Below are 23,015 nucleotides of genomic sequence, written 5' to 3'. Positions count from 1 at the left end.
GCCACTTCGGCCGGCAAGTTGTGCGGCATAAACTAAAATTGGTAGGCGTGTTTCTAATGGCTCTCTGGCACTACGGGACTTAACTTCTATGGTCATTAGTCCCCTAGAAGTTAGAACTACTTAAACCTAACTAACCTAATGACATAACATACATCCATGCCCGAGGCAAGAGTCGAACCTGCGACCGTAGCGGTCGCACGGTTGCAGACTGTAGCGCCTAGAACCGCTCGGCCACCGCGGCCGGCGGCGTGTTTCTACATCTGTAAGATGATGTCTGTTCAAATTTCGCACCATTTGCATAAGAGTAGCTCTAGTAGCGGCACTATGAGGATATAAATCAGATTTGCTTTAAATAAATACTGCAACAGTGGTAAGTAGTAGTTACCTGGCCACCTTCGAACCAACCCACAGTAACAACTGGCACCGAACAGAACCAGCTTCCATCAGAAAACACAACAGACCTCCATCCTGCCTCCAATGAGCTCTCACTTGACCCGAATGAAGTCGCCATCAGTGAGGGTTTGGGGTCAGTGGAATGCACGCTTCCGGTCGCCTAGTTCGGAGGTGTCCTTGAAGTAACCGATTTGTAGCAATTCGTTGTGTCACTGAGATGCCAACTGCTTTTCAGATTGCTGCTGCAGATACAGTACGATGCGACAGACCCATTACATGGTGAACTAACGTTAGTCAACAATGTATTTAAGGCGACAGAGGCGCCGCTATTAATATCTCACTCAGTTTCAACGAGGTCCTGTAATAGAGCTATGAGAAGCCGGATCCTTCAGCGGTACTGCAGAAAGACTTGGCAGGAATGTAATCACTGTATACGATTTCTAGCAGCGGTAGTCTCGAGCAGGTACGGTCGCCAAGTCCAGACGACCACGTGACGCTACCGAGAGAGAACACCATTGTGTTCAGCGAATGGCTCTGGCGCATCGTACTGTATCTGCAGCAACAATTTAAGAAGCATTTGGCATCTCAGTGACACAACGAACTGCTACAAATCGGTTACTTCAAGGACATCTCCGATCTAGGCGACCCGTAGCGTGCATTCCACTGACCCCAAACCATCACTGATGGCGACTTCATTCGTGTCAAGTGAGAACTCATTGGAAGCAGGGTAGAGGTCTGTAGTGTTTTCTGATGGAAGCTGGTTCTGTTTGGTGCAAGGTCTGACTGTGTGTTGGTAAGAAGGCGGCCAGTGGAGCGGCTGCAACCTGCGTGTGTGCTGGAACACTGGACCCACTGCTGGAGTTTTGTCCAGGATGCGATTTCGTGTGACAGTAGGGGCACTCTCGTGGTTATCACACACACCCCGACTTCAGCTCTGCACGTCAGTCTTGTGATTCGGCCTGTTCTGTTGCCATTCATGAACAGTATTCCAGGGAGTGTTTTTCAACAGGATAACGCTCGCCTACATACTGCTGTTGTAACCCAACATGCTCTACAGAGTGTCGACATCTTGCCTTGGCCTGATGGATCACCAGGTTTGTTTCCAGCAGCTCACATATGTGACATCATCTGACGACGACTCAAGTGTCATCCACAACCGCCATTAACCGCCTATGTATTGACGGACCAAGGCATGGAACTCCATCCCGCAAGCTGATATCCGGCACCTGTACAATACAGCGCCAGTAGGTTTGCATGCCTGCATTCAACATTCTGGCGGTTACACCAGTTATGAATGTACCATCATTTCACATTGCAGTGGCTTATCTCTGGCTAACATGAATCTGTGATCTTGCAATGTTACCTAGATAAATGTATTCCATAAATGTCATTATTCTACATTAGTTAAATATTTTGGTGCTGCAGTTTATTTTCCATCAGTTTATAAGACACACCCGGCGTAACAAACACAGGCGATACAACAGCCGCTTTAATTTCCCTCAGATAGAAGCGTAAAGAAGGTGAATGTGCTCCTCTTCGAAAGAGTCTAATGGAAATGTGGAGAACCAGATGCCTCGATCCTCATTCTGCCCTCTTCACCAAAAATTTTGGCATGCGAACGTATCCGCGCTCTTTTTAGCACAGATCATTCCCGGTGTCTCTTTGTAGTGAGGCCTTCATAATGAGAATCTCCCCCTCACGCCCAGGGTATACATACGTGTCTCTCAAATTATCTCTTCTTTCACCCATTCGCACTTTCTCGCCGTCTGTCTCTTCCGTAAGCACTGTCTTCATGCATTTCTCTCGCTCCTCCTTGCAACTGTCTCCTTCTCTGCCACTTTCGCTGGTTCTCTGTCCCACTTCCATTGTTTTTGTCCCATTCTCCTTCCCTTCCGTTGCCACAGCTCTCTCTTTCTCATTTACGATGTACTGTCTTCCTCTTCAACCATCAAAACACCGAATATACCATTCCCAAAAATTGGTGTGGAGGGAGTCGTCCCTCCACACAAATTTTTGGGAATGGTATATTCGGTGTTTTGATCTGTAAACTAGGTAACACGTACACGGGCGTACAGGAGGTGGAGCAGAGTGAGCAAACTTTTCGTGTTAAAATTTGCGTGTGTGTGTAGGTGGGTGGGTGGCGTGGGTGGGTGGGTGGGAGGGGTGCATGTCCAACGACTGAAATCGACTCATCGTCTCTTCCAATCTCGCACGCACGCGCATGCTCTCTCTGTCTGTCTGTCTGTCTCTCTCTCTCTCTCTCTCGCTTTTTCATTTCCGTTCTCTCCTATCTCTTTTGCTCCCCACGCTACTACCTCCATCCCTTTCTCTTTTCCTCTTTCTCTTTTGCTGCCACTCTCACCGACCATCACTGTCACATCTCTCTTAGTCTTGCACTGTTGTTGTCTTCATCCACCTCTCTTCCTGTTTCATTTCCAAACTCTGTCTCGCACCACCACTGTCTCTCCTCTCTTTCTCTCCATCTCTCACTGTCCCCTCTCACTTCCACTGTTACTGTCTCTGTGCTACTCTCTTTCAGCAGAAAAAAGCGAGAGCGAATATATCTGCATATAAAATTTTTTGTTGATGAGGGCGGAACAAAGACGGTGGCAACTGGTGTCCTACCTTTACGCCAGAATCTTTTAAAGAAGCATATTCGCTTTTTTTGAGCTCTGACAGCAGCAAATTTTAGCTGGTTTCCTTTCTTTCCCTGTTACAGCAGGATGTGAGGCCTATATAAACAACAAATAAAAGTTAATACATAATCGTCTCCCAACCAGTCAAGTTCCCTTTCCACTACTTTACATTAAAATGTTACCCAATTTTCGTCTGTACCTACGGTGTACCAAAAATGCAGTGTCTGGTTAGTAAATGCAAAGAATTTGGTATGAAAAAAAAAGTTTTTGTAAGACAGTTTCGCCACCAGGTGGCATCATGGAATAATTTCCAGGTCAAGACACCCCGTAAACGCGTGAAGTGCCCATTAAACACAGCGAGGTGTTGGTGAAAAAATGGCGATCAAAACACAGTTTGGTGAACTCATAACCAGTGCGACGAACCCAGAACCATTGCCAGGCTTTCAGTGTCTCAGTTACAACTACATTCACGCCTCAGACCGGATATTACGTGCATGAAAACGGTAACTCCGAACCTCTTTATGTCGGTAACGGAAATGATATTTAAGAATGTTTCAAAATTCCCCGAGAACATTATCTTAAGAGCATAGGATAAAAATGTTGGCAATCAGCCATGAATAGAAGTTATAGAAGTGGCCATCCCACAAATGGTACTTTGGTACCTAAAAATCATGAGTTTATGGTTTTTTTCGGAACCGTCCATGAACAAATGGTGCTTTTGTAAACTGACTAAGGCCACCGTACACTGCACCACGTACAAAGGAACGAACCGATCTGCCCAGTTTGCAACTGCGTAGTGTTTAAATTTTAACCCCTTACTGTAGGATAGAGTACGCCTGTTCTTCCGATAGGGTTATCCAAAACATTGGACTGCCTGTCTCTGTGATTTACAGAACCAGAGATATGACCCCCCTGAAAAATCGCATAATCGTGCGCGGCTTTTTGGAACTTACTGGTACCGTGCACTGGTGCGATATTGATTGCTCCGGTGGCAACACGTTACAAGTTTCTAGCACTGTTCGGCACCGTCAAACCTCAACTTAGTCTTGATGATGATACTAACGTACTTTCAACCACTAACGTGTTACCACAAGGGCCACGAATATGTGCGATGCTCTTATGTAACCAAGTAACTATTCAAACAAATCAAATAATATGGGACCTGTGTGTGTGTGTGTGTGTGTGTGTGTGTGTGTGTGTGTGTGTGTGTGTGTGTGTGTGTGTGTGTGTGTGTGTGTGTGTGTGTCTGTGTGTGTTCTTGCGTGTGTGTGTGTGTGTGTGTCTGTGTGTGTAGGTGTGTGGGTATGTGAAGGAGTGCTACAGGCGCTCAACTAGAAGGCTACCACTCACACATCGTTTAAGGCACTGCAGATTTGTTCAGATTGTCTAAAAATATTCAGTTAAAACTCAGATAATAACAAGAAGGAGGCGAAAATATCTACACAGAGATATGTAGCTGGCTAATCACTACCAAAAAACATGGATGGGTCAGATAGCAAGATAATATAATACACAGAGCCATCTGATTATTACAAGTTTCCTTGGCTGTTACATCTGGTAATTCCTTTCCTTCAATTCCTATGTACCCTAGTACCCATCAGAAGCGTATCTCCTTCCCCAGCCTTTGTAGGCGGAGAAAGACATCATGGGTATTCGGGACTACGCTGGGTACATAGAGAGTGGAAGGCACTCAAAGAGGAATTTATCAGTCTGAACACGTCTTATCTGATCGTGTGCTCCCAAGATCACGAATATTTCTACATCGTACACTGCGAACACTTAACGTAGCCAAATCTTGAAGATACCAACAAGGCACCGAAGGGAATCACCCTTCTTACATCCATTTCTGAATACAGCTGTGTAGGAATGGTGTTCATTTAAAATTTCATATCATTGTATTAGGAACATATGCAAGAATGCAGCATCTCCTTCACCACAATGAAACTAAAATTACTCTCGGCCTATTGAGTGAGCAGGGTTGCAGTCGGTTCTAGTCCTGGATCTGGATTTGTAATATCTCCATATCAAGTGACTATCGCTCATCACAAACGGCCTCTTCGTTCTAAGACGATCTGAGGATATGTGGTTGATAGTCGGGTGACCATTAGTATGGTATGCTGGTGATTTTAGAACACTTTGCGTGTTACAAGCATGATGTTCTAAATGGTGACTCTCCAGCCTCAGCACAGAGACTGTGGCCAGCGTGATCTCTGATGGATAGCTCCAAGATCCTGAGATAAAATCGTCCCGCTGCCCCACACACTACGTACCGGTAGTTTAGCAGAGATCTCACGAAAGCCTTATAAAACCGGATCAGAAGCGCCCTGTCGGCTTCCCAACATTTGCGGGCTAGGCACTTAAGATGTCCGACGCCACTGGCGTCTTTGCTGTCAGATCGTTTACGTATGTTAACCACGATTGTTTTGAATCTAATATGACGCCCAGAAGCATCAGGGAATCTTTCAAATATAGAATAGAGTCAGTCGTTTGCAAATCCCGTAATTTCAGAATACGATGAGAATGATTAAAATCAAAACACACACCTAACTGTAGAAAACTATTTTAAACCTCTCTCTGTCAAACTTCTAATTACGAGTTGTAGCTGACGAGCTGCTGTTGCAGGATTTGAGGAGGAAGAAAAAACTAAAAAATCATCTCCAACAATGGAGCAATAGACAGGGCTCCTTATACTCGATGTTATAAATCTGTGGCAAAGAAGGTTACTCACAAAACACCTCCCAAGAAACATCATTCCGCATTTCAGAACTATCAGACACCACTTCACCAATTCGCTACTAAATAAAGGTTTTGATAAGAATGACAGAGCGAATACGGATAGGTGACCACGAAAGCCCCATAGATAAAGCTGTCTGGAATATTGTATCTCCAGTAGGTATTGTACGCCTTGTAATTTTGCCTATACACGAAAGTTCGCTGTATATCCACCCACAGTAAAGTGAAGTTGTCGACAGTGGATCGACACCCCCTGAACCCACATCAAGAGCCTTTGATCTCCGTCCCAGACACGGCTGACCATTTGCTCCAGGGTCCTTCCTACACAGCTACTGTAAATGCTGGGGTAAGTGTAGTAGTCTCCCTGTTAGGAGAGATGACGAAATTGCCTTCCTTTACAGGTTGGAAAATTATCCTGTCTGCTATATCAAACTGAAACACACTTCGAGGATTTCCTTTTATTCTGTCTGCAAGTATCTCAGGATGTTGTATTGGATTCGGTAGTGATAGGGCGCAGCGTAAAGGGTCTCTGACAGTTCCAAATTCACCTCCCACATGGAGAAGGGTCAGCTATATAACTCAGAATGGTGGGCTCTGAAGTCCAATCACCTCTCTCTGTGGTCACACTGTAGCCAGCGGAATGCTAGATTCTGAACATCGAAAGATTCTCTGCCATAGTCTGAATGTTGTCTCTGGGTTTTGTTTGGAGACACCCATGCTTCGGCACCGTTGCTATACATGACCGACTGAGTTTAATAGAAATCTTCTCATTGGTTTCCCATACTTTTTTCATAACAAGTGGAATGGCAGATAGAGTCGATGAACACCTACCGAGACCTAATCTTTCTTTCCTTGAATGTGCGTCGAATTTTGACCCTTGCTACCCGAAAGGCTGCGAGGTTTTATCTTGTCAGTCTGCACATAAACTGTCGCAGAGTCGCACCTCTGTACCTGATTGTTGAGCAATAAACATCGTTCCAGCTGGCTGTACATCGTCCAGTTTCTTCCGCTGTTTATTCGTCATGGCCGCTTCGTTTTGGGAACAGTTCCGTGTCGTAACTGGATTCCTGTTCCGATAATGCTTCTGGAAATTCCCACCGAGCAGAATCTACGAGGGCTGGAGAGCAGGGAGAAGTGACGGAGGGTGAGGTTGACCCACAAGCGGTACTGAAAAATGTAGGATTGCCCATGTTGATGATACACAACTCCTGAGATATCATGAGTCTCTCTAAAACTGCACCACTGGTGCAAGTAGCAGATGAGCCCCACAATGCATTGGAGTGATTCATTGAAACAAATGGTGGAATCGTTCTAAACTGTCTTTAAGTTTCTCGTAGTCAAATTCTTCTTTTAGTGATCAGGAAAGAGAACACTCTGACCAGTTGAATTTTAACTGCACTGCTTACAGGCCTGTAACCAGGGATAGAGCAGAGGAGTGGCGTGTGGGTTATTAAGAAACACAACCACTCCTCACTGGTCCTTTTCTTCAGTCAGGTCACTACTGCGATGAAAGGTGTAGACCTTGGACAAGAGCGCCAGGAAGTTTAAAATGCGCTTTTGGCAAATATAAACGCATTGATGGTCCTGGTCCTACGACTTTCAGTTTATTCACGGGGATCCTGAGCCCGCTGATGTTCCTCTGTAGTATGGGGGCCGTTTTATTGGTGAAGTGTTTCTTTCATTCTGTCGCTTTATGCGATGGCTGGGGATTTAGTTGAGTGCTACATGGTTGCCTCAAGCTGATTTCATATTCTAGCGGAATAATTGGAAGCGTCAAATGGAATTAGATCTGATTGGTCTGAAGCTCTGCGACCCATTTTCGTCTCTGTTTGACGCTTCCCTTTTCATTTTTCTGTCGGAGGAGACTTTGGAGGAACTTCCATAGCGTTGGCAGTGCTCGCCTGTTTACTGGTTCTGCATGTTGAGGAACTGGAAGCTATGCAATGTTGACAAGAATGACATATTTCTGAATGTCTGGTGGAAGTCTAGTTTTTCAGGTAATAACACATTTGCAGTTGTACTTACGAATTTTGGTGTTCGTGTTGGCACTGTTTACCTCCCCATGTGTAGATGCATTGGCTTCTAAATTGGTTTCTGGACAGTTGAAACAAATGACACACAGAAAGTAAGGTTTGCCAAAGATCTTTCTTTGGTTCACTCTACATGATCTACTTCACATCAGGGATACATCCACCTCGCTCGGAACTACAAGAGAATACTTGTATGGTTCTCGGTCCCGCGAGTATCTAGGGAACTAGGGCCCACCCAGACTGTCTCCCTTGCCTGGGTAAGATTTTTGCAAGCGAGACGCGGCAGTTGCCACAGAGACTGCCCGCTATTGAGTATTTTACCTCAACAATCATCAAAACGTAGCAGCCCTTGAAGTTAAGGTTTTTGTAAAGAGGTTTGTGCCATCTGGGACGTTAAGCCAAGATTGCCGTTCTTTTTGACACTCGACGTTCAACTGTCGTGTCACGTGGTGGTCACTGAAGCAAAAGCATGTGCAGAGCTCCCGGCTGCAGAGGTCTGTCGGCGCTCGTAATTCCCCACTATAGAAAACACGGGGTCACCAGACCCGTGCCCTGCCAACGAAGACTGGCTGTGTGAGGTGTTTGCCATTTATCACTACCCAGAAGGCATGTTTGGCTTGCCGAATGCCACAGACGAGGCTAACATTACACCCGATCCCTCCCCCCCCCCCCCCCCCCCCCCCTCCAATACGCGTCGTGTGGTGGTTTAGCTGTATCAGAAGCATACACGTAGCTAAGTCACAATAGAATTATATGCAGAATAATGTTAGCTGATTGGACAGAATCAACACAGGCACATCTGTTATGACTATGGAAAATCTTAGCCTAACACCTACTGTTGAATACAAAAAGAGAATACAAAAAGAGAACAAAAAAGACCTTTTGGGACATACACGAGGAAATTAAAGAGTTAATGTAACCTCTGATAATACATTGAATTTTATAAGACATTAAATATTTTAAACACACAATAATAGCAACCGCTGTAAATAAATGTGTGGGACGTGGAGAGTTCGTTCAGTGTATTGGCTGAGTCTGAGGTAGATCACTGGACTCTTATTGAATACAGCACAGAAAACTTGCTGACGCTAAACCCTTTCTGATGTTACAGCGGCTTGTTGACGCCAGAGCAATTTTTTTTTTTCAAAATTGTATTTAAGAATATTTTCACATTATGTATGCTATTTGAGTTGCTATGATCTTTTTAAACCAATTTTTAACCGAAAGAACATTTTAATCAATGATATTGTATTCAGGTATCGGTGTCGTAGTATGAGTACTTACGATTTTCACCCATTTACCTGCTTTGATGACTATTGTTTTAGTTACTACCTAACACAGAACCCCAATAGTCCCCGCTCACCCTCACCCACGACGAACAACAGCGCCACCTGTTTGTTACAGTGCTACCCAGTCTCTCGTTTTCTTGACACCGTCTTCTCTATAGCGAAAACGTCCCGCAGGCTTTACATTAGCCAGATTGAGAAGCATTGCCTTCGAGCACGGTCTGTGTCTCAGAAAACCGATATCACTAGTCACCAAGGATTTAATCACCTGCCGTGGTAGCTAGTATTGTATGAATTAACGTAAGTTACATCCCGATTTGGCGTATGCTGCACAAAAGAAGAAAGGTTAACGTTTGTAATAACAGGCCAACTCAGAAGTTTCCAATGTTGTAAGCATAATACGTGGATCTAGTTATTAAAGTGACGTAATGCAATATTGAAATTACAAAATAACGAAAAATTTTGATGGTGCGAGGTAAAATATGTACTCGAACTAAATAAATTGTTGACGGTAGAGATGGTCAAAGTAGCACACCCTTACATTCACGATGTATCTTACCCTACTGAATACACTTTTGGTCTAGGGGAGCCGGCACGGTACCCAGCGTGTTCGGTCAGCGGGCCGACTGCTATCTGTAGTAGAAGAACTGAGTGATAGGATCAACGATGAACTTTAACGGGTGTTATGTGACGACGCCCCGACCAAAGTCAAACGAACAAAACGAAAAAGAAAAAAAAAAAGATGGTAGCATCTTTGATTCGTCCTCGGTTCCAGGTTCGAACCCCACCACCGCTTAAATTTTGAATAAAAATCATCAGCATTGGCGGCCGAAGACTTCCGGCATGAGTCATCCTCATTCTGGCAATGCCATTGCCAAAGAGGGTGGAGGAGTGGACAGAGATTCAGTGCACTCTATTGCCCTTGGAGTGGGAAACTGACCCTAAAGGCGGAAAAATCAGCAATGATCAACTGTCGGAGGATCTAGAAGGAAAAGGAAACCATTGCATCAAAGACACATACTGTGTATCCACAGGACATGCGGCCTGTAAATGAAAAGGGTGATAATAATCACTCCATTGGCAAAATATTCCGGAATAGTCCCCGATTCAGATGTCCGGAACAACACTGTCAAGGGGGATGTAGGGAAGCAGCCTACTCACGCTGTAGTAAATTCACATCAGTTTCCATTGTGTGTCAGCCAGTCTGCTGTAACTAGCTCTGACGTCATAAAAGTTGCGCAATACCTTAAAAATCAAGCAAATGAACTAAAACTTTTCTAGCATGTCAGAAATAATACTAAATTAATGTGTGTTAAATATCAGTTCGATAACTTCAGCCATTTCCGAGATTTGGACGTTTTTCTGGAAAAATCATTGGCGCAACAGAAAAGAGCTAGAGACTTCAAAATTTATATTTAGATTCATCTTTCATAATAATGTAATAAAAACAGTACTTTGGATTTCACAAATTAAGACTTTAGTGGAAATTCATGATTTTCTGGTTTTCATCTCAAAACTGAAGGAAGCAAGATAGATTAAGTAGGCTAGTAAATAAGGCTAGGATGTTTAGATTTAAATAGGTTGGAGGTCCGCTATGATTATGAAGATGTGTAAAGTTTCTTTTTAATACCTGTAAAATTATAGCGATAGCGGATCTCAAAAGGGACAGTTCAGAACTCATCTGCTGCGTGCAGAGTAATTAGATTAATTCTCTCGCCCAAAGTATTTAACTTAGCCACGTCAAAATTTTATTATCAATACTTACCTGCGTGCTGAATGCACGTTTAAATTAAGAGCTTCTTCGGCCATCAGCCAAAGAAGCTATAAATTATTATGTATCTTGAAGTGGTGCGTTACTAGCCCAGCGGCTAGTCGAGAGAGCCGGAAAGATCAGGCGATCCCTCAGCCGTCCGCACCGCGGCTTTATATATAAGAACACTGCGCGAGGAAGCAAGGCCCCAGTTCTCTCCAGACGCTGAATGACACGCCATCTGTGTCGGTAGTCGCGTCGCATCAGTGTATCTGCTACCAACAGCCTCGGGTGCCGTATTAAGTTACTAGAGATACGCGGAACTATGAAAACATTATATGTGAAGTGTTAATTCTGGGATGATTTTCATTAACTAGCTTCAGTTTGCGTATTGTCGTATTTTCACGTGCCGTCGCGGGACAGACATTCTACCAAAAATTTAGCGTGGCGTTTGATGAAGTATTTTCATCAAATTATGGCGAGCATTCTTTTTTAACATTTGATTCGCACATTTATAGTTGCATCAGCGCATTAGACTCTGAACTGTTCTGTTAGTTAGGTTGTAGGGATACTTGTGGTTTTTATTAGTGAATTTCAGAATATACTCAACTATTTTTGGAAAACTGTTTTTGATTAGAAATCCCGGACAATCTCCTAATTCCTCAGAGCTATAAGCTGCAGCTATAATAACATTCTCAGGTAAAGTGGGCACTAGGATATCTATTTACTGGCTCCAAGTTTTATTAAATCACTTTCTGGGGGTCACGGAGTAAATAGAGAGCCAGTGTTGAGAACGGCAAAAGACAGCAATAACAACATTCTAAAAGCTAGAAACTGATTCAACACGCAAGCGTATATACAGCAATCAGATTTTTTAGATATTGTTACAAACTTAAACATCCGCCGCCCCACATATGGTGCATCGGCCGGGAAATGTTACAACATTCAAACAAGGATATGCAGTTAATTATTTTACAAACTCACCCGCCGCCCCACATATGGTGCATCGGCCGGGAAATCAACTAAGTGAAAGTGATTTTAACTATTCGGATTCGCGAGTGAAACGCGACACGCAGCTGAGTATAGAACAGTGAATGTGTTACGTGTGTATGTGGACGACGCAATTGGATTAACAACGCATCTGGATTGACGGAGCTGGCACTGAGTCTAGCGGTGCTGCCGGCATCGCGAGAAGCCAGTCTCGCCGCACCGCAGTCGTCCCCTGGAGCAGCCGGCGCAGAGCCTGCTTTTGCGGGCCACGCAAACACACAACAGCCGTCGGAGAGCCGTCTGCAGTTCAACGTGCCACGTCGCATCAGGAATCCTGGTACGCCGCGCCGGCAACGCCATACGTCGTGCAGAAGGAACTAAGTTAAGTGAAAAACTGTTAAAAATTTTACTAACCTGTACTAAAAGACTGTCGGCGATGGAACCGCCAAAAGAAACTGAGGTTAAACTTAAATCAGAACCTATGTCTGTTGAGGGAACTGTAAATACAGACGACGGTTCAAGTGTAAATATGCATGAAAGTAGTAATGTTAAAGTGAAATATGAAGTATTGTCTCCGGACAGTAGTGTGCGAAGGGGAAATGATTCAATAATAGAGACCCCTGTAGTAAAGCGGAAGGTAGAAATTGTAAATTTATTGGATGATAGTTTCTCTGATGAATTAAAAATGAAACAGTCATCAGAGATGGTAGAGTTTAAGAAGGAGCAGTTAGATATGACTAATCAATCAGAAGTTTCATTTGGTTTTGATGATTCTGGTATTGGAGCTAGTTTTTCGTCACCTGAGTGTGATAAAAAGCCAGCTCGTGAGCAACCCAAAGATGCTGGGGCTGTTGATCTAAATGTTATATTACAAGCAATAGCTGCCAGTCAAACAAATTTTAATATGCGGTTTGAGGCAATAGATAATAAATTAGAATCCAATAATGCTGAATTAAAGTCTGAAATTTTGGCCAGCCAAACAAATTTGAATAAACGATTGGAGGTAATGGACGATACTTTCAAGGCTGGTTGCAATAAGTTGAAAGAGAATCTGGACAGTTTGAATTATAAAATTGATTGCAATCATGAGGATATTAAGAAAAAGGTTGCTCAACAGTTTTCTGAAATGTATAAAACAGTTAGATCCGAAGTTGCTGAGGTTCGCAAAGACTTCCAAATGGAAGATGCGAAGCTGGAGCACAAGTTAACAGAAAAGATCGAGGCGGAGTCTGAACTGTGCTCAGATAGATTTAAAGATGTTAATATAAAAGTAAACATATGTCAAGCAGAAGTAGAAGCAATCAAAACTGACACTACTCATATTGTGCAAAGAGTAGATAATGTTGAAATGAAAGTAGAAAATATAAGTACTAACATTGCTAACATTGAGAGTAAAGTAGCTTCAGTAACTTCTGGTAATGGTAGTATACAACAAGTTGTAGCTGCAAACGCCGCTTTTATCGGGTGTCGGCAGTTCTTGCGGTTCGATCCAGACAAAAATATCCACCCGCTAGATTTCTGGAACGATTTTGAAGATGTGATTCCACCAACTTGGTCTGAACGAGAGAAAATCTCGTTTATTAGAAGCCATTTAGCAGGTGACGCCATGCGTTGGTCAGCTGATGTTATGTTGAAATGTAAAACATTAGCGGAATTTAAAACAGCTTTTATTAATGAATATTGGTCTAGCAATAAGCAAAATGAAGTGTTGAGAGAATTTTGGAGTGGAAAACGCTTTAATGCAGGCAAGGAATCTATTAAAGAGTTTGCTAGGTCATGGATTTCACGTTTGTCACATTTGGCGGAAAAGCTAAAACCAGAAATGATTATACTAGGTCTGGAAGCCAAACTGCCATGGTATTGGCAAACTAGAATTATATCAGCCCCTAGAGACAATCTGGATCGTTTCATTGAGTATTTGGAACGTGTAGAACGTGTTGCTGCCAATGAGGAGCAAGCACGTAATAACAGAAATGCTAATAATAATGGTAGTAATTTTAGGAACGAGCAAAATGGCAATGTAAACATCAGAACAGTAGGTGTTCGTCATCCTAAGAGAGATAGGAATTGGGGAAATAATTATCTGAACCAACAATGGCGTCCAAGGGATAATAAATTTGTTCCAAACAGAAATATGCATGTAAACAACAGTACGGAAAGTAAGGCTATGCCAGCTAACTATAATGAAAATAAAGGAAACAGTAGTAGACCTAGGCAGGAAAACTAGTTCCCGTCTATGAGGACACTGGCGCTCACCAGGCGGTTACTTTTCCTATGCCAGTAGTTAAGAGAATTGGTAAGACAGATCAGAATACTCAAACTGAACAGATGGATGAAATGTCGGTAGGACTTAAGGATACAACAGAAATATTAGATCACTCACAGTATTTGATAGATACCGTGTTAGAGACGCTTTCTAAGTGGGAAGAGAAAGAGAAGGCGCAGCAGTGTAACAGTAGGGATGAGCTACAAAATACTGAATTGACAGGTGAAGAAGCAGAAGAAATTCATGCTTATATTTACGATGAGGATGATGTGCTCTTATCTAAAGTGCCTGTGCAGGATGTTGATAATGTACTAATAGATTTAGGACAGGAGATAAGTGAGAATGTAGAGGGTAGCCTGTTGGGGGTCGATGAACCCAGTAGCTGTGACCAGTTGTCACTTGAGAAGGAAACCGACGATAATGGTGAAAGGGGTTTAGCTGTAACTAGTATTATGCCCGGTCTGGAGGCGCAGAATCGCTCAGACTACAGTAATTTGGGTCATGTTCAGCAAACTAAATGTAATGAAGTCGTGCGGTGTTTCGATTTAAAATTAATAGACCGACTGGAAAAGGCAGCTGAAAATGTAATTCAGGAAACCCCTACACACTGTGACCTAAATGTAATGAAGACAGATGTCGATCACTTTAGTTGGAGACAAATCCAAAAGGAAATATTAGATGAATGTGAGGAACCACCTGTACAACCTAGAATAAGCCACCCTATAATAATAGTGAATATGTTGGGTATCAATGTACGTTGTCTCTTAGACAGTGGAAGTGAGGTGAGTGCAATATCGCAGTCCTTCTTTGATGCATTACCTGGTAAAGACAAGCTTACAGTAATGAAGGTATCAGGACTAAGAATAATTGGTGCTACTGGCAAGGTTTCAAAAACGGTAAAGCAAGAAGCTTTACTGCCCTTTAACATTAATGGTAATTTAATTGATCATCCATGTTTAATTGTAAACAATCTCAGTATTGAGGTTTTAATTGGCATAGATTTCTTGTCAAAATATCAGAGTGTTGTTGACTTTGAAAAAAGCCAGTTAAAAATGGTCTTGCCAATAACCGGAGTAATTATAGTACCTTTTAGTGATAAACATGTAGTAACTGATCATGAAACTTGGGAGCTGCCTATACGAGTTCTGAAAAATAGGAGGTATTGGGACGAAGGTGTTACTCTTAATAACAATAAGCTGAATACAGAAGAAGAAGAAGAAGCAATTATTTTAGACAAAATAGAAACTAAATTGCAGGAAATCGGTAGGATTTCAGGCAATCAAAAGGAAGAACTGAGACAGGTTCTAAAAAGGCATCATAAAGTATTTTCAGATCGACCTGGCAGATTCATAGGTAGCCAATGAATGCTGTAGGGAGGAGGTTGTTCTGTGACCTCTACACAGTGTGGCAGCTGTGCAGTCCCAGCTGTGTGAGATCTTCTTTCCCATTTCAGATCTCACTCATTCTTCATCTTTCCTATCTACAAAAATTTCGACATCTTCTTCCAACACATTAAATTTTCCGGAATGGTTATCAATACAGCATTAAACCAATGAATGCTGTAGGGAGGAGGTTGTTCTGTAACCTCTACACAGTGTGGCAGCTGTGCAGTCCCAGCTGTGTGAGATCTTCTTTCCCATTTCAGGTCTCACTCACTCTTCATCTTTCCTATCTACAAAATTTCGACATCTTCTTACAACACATAAAAATTTCTAACTGTTCTTTACAGCATTAAACCAATGAATGCTGTAGGGAGGAGGTTGTTCTTTAACCTCTACACAGTGTGGCAGCTGTGCAGTCCCAGCTGTGTGAGATCTTCTTTCCCTTTCAGGTCTCACTCTTTCTTCCTCTTTCCTGTCTTCAAAAATTTCGACCTCTTCTTTCAAGACATGAAAATTTTCTGTCATGGCTATCAAGCCATGAGTTATGTAACCATTCTATCTACCGATTAGTGAAGAAAAATTACCTAATGTGACAAACCTAATAGTGACAAACAATAGAGAAGTATGACGTAATGAAGATACAAATGTATTTAAGTAACAATTATGTATAGTACCCTGGTAATATAGTAACTACAAAGTGTTGTTTTATTGGAAATGATCCAACAACAGTAATTTAAAAAGATGTATGAATTCATGTACAAGCAGGATCTGAAGTGGTAGTGAAACCTAGTGTATGCATTAGAGCTAACTAATAAATAGTAAGAAAGAGATTGCTTAGTGTTAGGAAAAATATGCAGATAAGTTGTAAGATTAAACTCACCTGGTGTAGCAAGGAAAGGCAGTGTAATGGAATTGGGCAGTGTTTGTGGTTGAGACGTGAAGGACACGTCCCTGAAGTATTTATAAGGTTGGAGCTGGCCATTATTTTAGTGTAGTGTGTGACAGGATACACCTACACGTATTGAGGTTATGAGTTGGAGGCGTGAATGCGACCATAGGTACCCTTATGTTAGATGAGACAGAGCAGCTCATGGTGTCCTATAGGTTTAAGGAATTTAGCATTACGCTCGTCCATAATTACTTGATGCACTTTAGTGGTAGGTCTGAGAGAGACTACCTGTGGTTTCAGCGTCCGATTGAGTGGAAATGGATTGCCACGTGAGCAAACTGATCAGCTGCAATACACTAAAGATATGAAATAAATGTGCTATCCTATGCTTTAAATAATAATAGAGTGAGTGTTAAATAAGTTCATACACTAGCAAAGTAAGTAAGTACATAATGACAGACGTAAAACATTATTTTAGCTCAGCATAAATACACTTCAAAGTAAGTAAGTACCTAAATGCAGATGTGGAACTGACAACAGCAGAGGACCAATAAGTGGATTTTGTAGTCAACTAAACGTAGTGTGTTTTGAACACTCAAAACTGTACTAATACCAAAAGTTACTCACATGTACAAAGAAGCTGAGAAAACAACCACTAATCATACTCATACTATCTCTAAGAATGAAGTAATCAAAGATGAGTCAGTTAAGTGCTTAAAATGCAAATGTATTCAGGAATGTACCGAGCATTGGTTCAGCGTTCCGGCCCAGAAATAAGAAATTCAGATTAAATATGATTTATGATTGTATGCCGTAGGAGCATAAATTTTCTCCAGTACATGACTAAAGGCGTTTTGAGCCATTTGTTTAACGATTTTATGACAATTAAGTAACCACGAGAGTAGAATTGAAAAAAAATTCTGTTAACTTTGTTCCAGCAACATATTAAAGGATAAAATGTATATATCCCCATTTCTTTGTGACCCACCCGTAGATATTAAGTGAACAGAGTCTGAGGCACTCTTTTTGTTTGTTCTACAGGACAAACCAGATAATGGCAGCCTGGTAGCTGTGTGAAAGCGTGGAGTGACTTGGACACAACTCACAGTGACCCCTCCCCTTTCCCCCATGTAATTTAGAGAGATCGAGAAGGACGCACACCATAGCAACTTCCCCTCCTCTACCCTTGTGAATGGAAGTGTAGGACGCCAGCCAAAGCGGCTACAACCACGTGTGTAAAAAGACAGCAATAACAACATTCTAAAAGCTAGAAACTGATTCAACACGCAAGCGTATATACAGCAATTAGATTTTTTAGATATTGTTACAAACTTAAACATCCGCCGCCCCACAGGGAGATGACCATGAAAAAATATTGAACAACCAACGAGTCATGGCATGGGATGTCAGAAACAGGCAGGAAAGCTAGAAATTCTGAAAAAGGAATTGCAAAAGCCGAATGTAGATGTAGTAGGAATCAGTGAAGTGGAATGGAAATATGACAATGATTTCTGTTCAGATGGCTGTAGGGTAACATCAACCTCAGAAGAAGATATGTAAAAGGAGTAGAATTCCTTATTATTAGGAAGGTATGGCAGAGAGTGTGTCACTGTGAACAGTTCAGTGGTAGGGCTTTTCTCATCAGGCCGGCCGGAGTGGCCGAGCGGTTAAAGGCGCTACAGTCTGGAACCGCACGACCGCTACGGTCGCAGGTTCGAATCCTGCCTCGGGCATGGATGTGTGTGATGTCCTTAGGTTAGTTAGGTTTAAGTAGTTCTAAGTTCTAGGGGACTTATGACCACAGCAGTTGAGTCCCATAGTGCTCAGAGCCATTTGAACCATTTTTTTCTCATCAGAATCGACAGCAAAACAACACCGACAACGATAGGTCAGGTATACACCCCGACGTCGCAAGCTGAAGATAAAGAAAGTATATGAGAAAATCGAACGGGTAATTCAGTACTTAAACGGAGATGAAATTCTAATTGCCATGGGAAGAGTGGAAAAAAGGGTACGGGAAGAAATGGACTTAATACTAGGAACGAGGAAGAAAAGAGACTAATTGAGTTCTACGATAAATTCCATCTAAATAGCGAATACGCTGTTCAAGAATCACGAGAGGCTGAGGTATACTTGCAAAAGGCCGGAAAATGGGGGAAGATTTCAGTTAGATCACATGATGGTCGGACAGAGATACTGAAATCAGATACTTGGTTGTAAGACGAACCCAGGAGGAGGCATAGACTTAGATCATCACAATTTAGTATTGCTGAAAAGTAAACTGAGGTTTAAGAGAATAGTCAGAACAATCATTAGGCAAAGTAGTTGGATACGGAATTACTAAGCAATGAGGAGATACGCTTGAAGTTCTCTGAGGCTATAGATACTGCAACAAGGAATAGCTCAGCAGGCAGTTCAGTTGAAGAGGAATCGAAATTTCTAAAAAGGGCAATAACACCATTTTGAAAGGAAAATATTGGGACCAAAAAAGTATCTGCAAAGAAAGGATGGGTAATAGATAAATGCCTAAGCTGATCTATGAAAGAAGGATGTACAAAAATATTCACGGAAGTTCAAGAATACAAAAATACAAGTTTCTTAGGAACGACATAAGTAGGAAGTGAAGCGAAGAAAAGGCGAAATGGCTGGATGAAGATTGTGAAGAAATCTAAAGAAAATTGATTGTCGGAAGGACTGAATCAGCATATAGAAAAGTCAAGACAATTTTCGTAGAAATTAAAAGCAAGGGTAGTAACATTAAGAAGATAATGGGAATTCCACTGCTAAATACAGAGGAGAGAGCGGATAGGTGGAAAGAATACACTGGGGCCCTGTGCAAGGGGAAGGAATTGTCTGATGACGTGAGAGAAGAAGAAACAGGAATCAATATAGATGAGACAGGGATCAAGGGCTAGAGGCAGAATTTAAAAGAGCATTGTAAGACTTAAGATCGAATAAGGCAGAAGGGATACAGTAGATAGCGTCCCATTAGAATTTCTAAAATCAACGGGAAAATTACGAACAAGGTGACTATTCACGATGCATGAGTCTGACTCTCAGAAAAATAACGTCTGCACAGTTCCAGAGATTGCAAGAGCTGAAAAGTGTGAGAATTATCGCACAGTCAGCTGTACAGCTCATGCATTCATGTTGCTGACAAGAATAGTATACAAAAGAATGGTTCAAATGGTTCAAATGGCTCTGAGCACTATGGGGCTCATCATCTGATGTCATCAGTCCCCTAGAACTTAGAACTACTTAAACCTAACTAACCTATGGACATCACACACATCCATGCCCGAGGCTGGATTCGAACCTGCGACCGTAGCAGTCACGCGGTTCCGGACTGAAGTGCCTAGAACCGCACGGCCACCAGGGCCGGCTCAGAAGAATGGAAAAGAAAATTGAGGAAGTGGTAGATGACGATCAGTTTGGCTTTAGGAATGGTAAAGGCACCAGAGATGAAGTTCTGACATTGTGTTTGATAATGGAAGCAGGACTAAAGAAAAATCAAGACACGTTCATGGGATTTGTCGAACTGGAAAAAGCGTTCGACAATGCCAAATGATGCAAGATTCGAAATTCTGCAAAAAATAGGGGTAAGCTATCGAGAGAGACGGGTAATATACAATATGTACAAGACCAAAGAGGAAATAATGAGAGTGGACGAGCAAGAACGAAGAGCTAAGAGCTCCGATTAAAATGGGTGTAAGACAGGGATGTAGTCCTTCTCCCCTAGTGTTCAGTCTGTACATCGAAGAAGCAATGGTGGAAATAAAATAAAGGTTCAGGAAGAGAGTTAAATTCGAGGTGATAAGAGTCGCTGTTGACTTTTCTATCCACAGTGAAAGTGAAGAAGAATTACATGATCTCTTGAATGGAATGAACAGTCTAATGTGTATAGAATATGGACTGAAAGTAAATCGAAGAAAGCCGAAAATAATGAGAAGTAGCAGAAATGAGAACAGCGAGAAACTTAAAAAGAGCATTGATGGTCACGAAGTAGATGAAGTTAAGGAATTCTGCTACCCAGGTAGCAAAGTAGGAAATGACGGATGGAGAAAGGAGGACGTCAAAAGCAGACAAGCACCGGCAAACATCGATCTCAATATGAAGAAGAAATTTCTGATAATGTAGTTTTGGAGCACAACATTGTATGATAGTGAAACATGGACTGTGGAGCAGAAGTGAATCGACGCATTTGAGACGTGATGCTACAGACGAATGCTGAAAATTAATTGGACTGATAAGGTAAGAACGGTAGGACATCTGGGCCGCATCAAACCGGTAAGAAGACTGTTGACTTAAAAAATGTAGTAACGAAATATTTAGATGTGGCTGGACAAGGTGAAATATCCGATGTAACAAAAGAAAGGACTGAACGTAGAGGTCTTCAAAATTACGCACACTTAACACGCGTAACTTAGCTATGGTGGCGTTCGACTTTCTGTGTCGTCATTCACGTGGCAATATTTCACGACCTATTTTGTTATGTAGGATGCACCGTTTGTGATTATCATTGAATTAATTTTGCAAGCTTTCGCTTTATCCCCAGTCACATTTTTACCAAATGGCGCACCTCTACAACTCACGTGACGTGGTGCAGCCGGTATGGTCGATGCTCCTGAGTAGCGGAACGGATCCATCGCTCTTAGCGGGAGGTGTGAGAGACGTCCAGAACGTGTTTATAGGCTACCGGCACCTTATATGCTTATCAGCCGTCCATCTACGGCCGGTGGACATCGCGCCGTTACAGAACAAATTACTGGCGAGAGGGCGGCATCGACAAAGCCGGTTATGGACCACAAGTGTCCACTCAGATTGGGGCTAAACTGCCGCTACGCATTCTAAATGGCCCGCTCAGAGGTGCTCGGACGCGCTGGCGACTCTGGTTACTGCGTCTTTCTTTTCCATCGTGAGTAGCTATCAGAAACGTCTCGGTCAGTCTGACAGTTAGCAAATACACTGCTGACTATTTAGTCTGAACACTAGGAAGTATAGAAATCAGTGAAATCAAAAAGTTGTTGGAAGTTCCCTGCAGTAATATTGAGCCGAGCTGTCTCTACAGCCGTCCAAAATTGCGAATGTGTCGGTGCAGAACCTTGCGTACGAACTGACCTCTCGATATGTGCCAAGTGGGGTGGTATGGGTGGCCAAATCATTTGCCCGTATAGTCCAGAATGTTCTTCAAGGAAATCGAGAACAATTGTGGCCCAGTGACACTGTGGTATGTCACCCGTAAAAATTCCACTTTAAGTCCATGAATATCTGCAGGTGGTCTCCAAGTAGCCAAACATAGCCGTTTCCAGTCAATAATCGTTTCAGTTGAACCAGATGACCCAGTCCATTCCACATCAACACAGCCAACATCATTATGGAGCCAGCACCAGCTTGCACACTGCCTTGTCGACAACTTGGGTCGATGACTTGGTATGGTCTGCGCCATACTCAAAGCTCTCCATCAGCTCTTACAACATGAAATCGGGAGTCACTTGACCAGGCCACGGTTTTCCAAACGTCTAGGGGCCAACCGATAGGGTGACGAGTCCAGGAGAGGCGCTGTAGGCGAAGTCGCGCTGCCAGCAAAGGCACTGGTACCTGTCGTGTACAGCCATAGCCTATTAACGACAAATTTCGCCGGACTATCCTAATTGATGCGTTCGTCGTATGTCACATACTGATGTCTGCAGGTATTCCAAGCAGTGTTACTTGTCTGCTAGCACTGACAACACTATGCAAACGACGCTGCTCGTGGTCGTTAAGTGAAGGCCGTCGGCCACTGCGTTGTGTCAAGTGAGAGGTAATACCGGAAATTTGGTGTTCTTGGCACGTTCTTAACAATGTGTATCTCGGAATATTGCATTCCCCAATGATTTTCGAAATGGAATGTCCGTGCATCTAGCTCGAACTACCATTCCGCACTAAAAGTCTGTTAGTTCTTGTTGTGCGGTCATAATCACGTCGGACACCTTTTCACAAGAATCACATGAATACAAATATCAGCTCCGCCTATGCACTGCCTTTTTATACCTCTTGTGTACAGGATACTACTACCATCTGTATGTGTGTATATTTCTGTCCCACGACTTTAGTCACCTTAGTGTATACGCTTGAAATTTAGTACACAGACCTACTACCTCTGGCAGCAAGAACGGTTCTAACATGGCTGCGTATCCAGTCTAAGCATGGATGACAGATACAGGTACGGCATTCACTGCTGCCTCAGCTATATACCAGAGATCATCAATCGTACTTCTCGTTGAGTGGTGCCTTGCCAGTTTCTCGCCAAGCCATTATCAGGTTTTTCCGTTCGTAAAAGATCTAGAATACGTAATAGCCAGGGCAACATTAGAACACCCTCTGTCGCGAGGTATCGGGTAGTTATAATTAAACTGCAGCTACTCACGGATGCTTAGAGCAGACTATAATTATCGTATGGCAGTGGAACTTGGTACATATCCTAAAGTGTTAATGTATAATCAATTTACGCTTGAAAAAAAATTAGTTCCGGTTTTGACCACCAGATGCAAATTTGGCGCTGTGAATGCAAGAAAGACATACATATTTCCGGATGTAATGGATTATGAACGGGACGTGGGCAAAAAATATCAAACAAGTGAGCAAGGAATAATATTAACTCTATTTTTATCTGCCGCGTAC

Source organism: Schistocerca serialis, chromosome 4, assembly GCF_023864345.2.
Source record: "Schistocerca serialis cubense isolate TAMUIC-IGC-003099 chromosome 4, iqSchSeri2.2, whole genome shotgun sequence".
NCBI lineage: Eukaryota > Metazoa > Arthropoda > Insecta > Orthoptera > Acrididae > Schistocerca > Schistocerca serialis.
Note: the sequence above shows the minus strand (reverse complement) of the source record.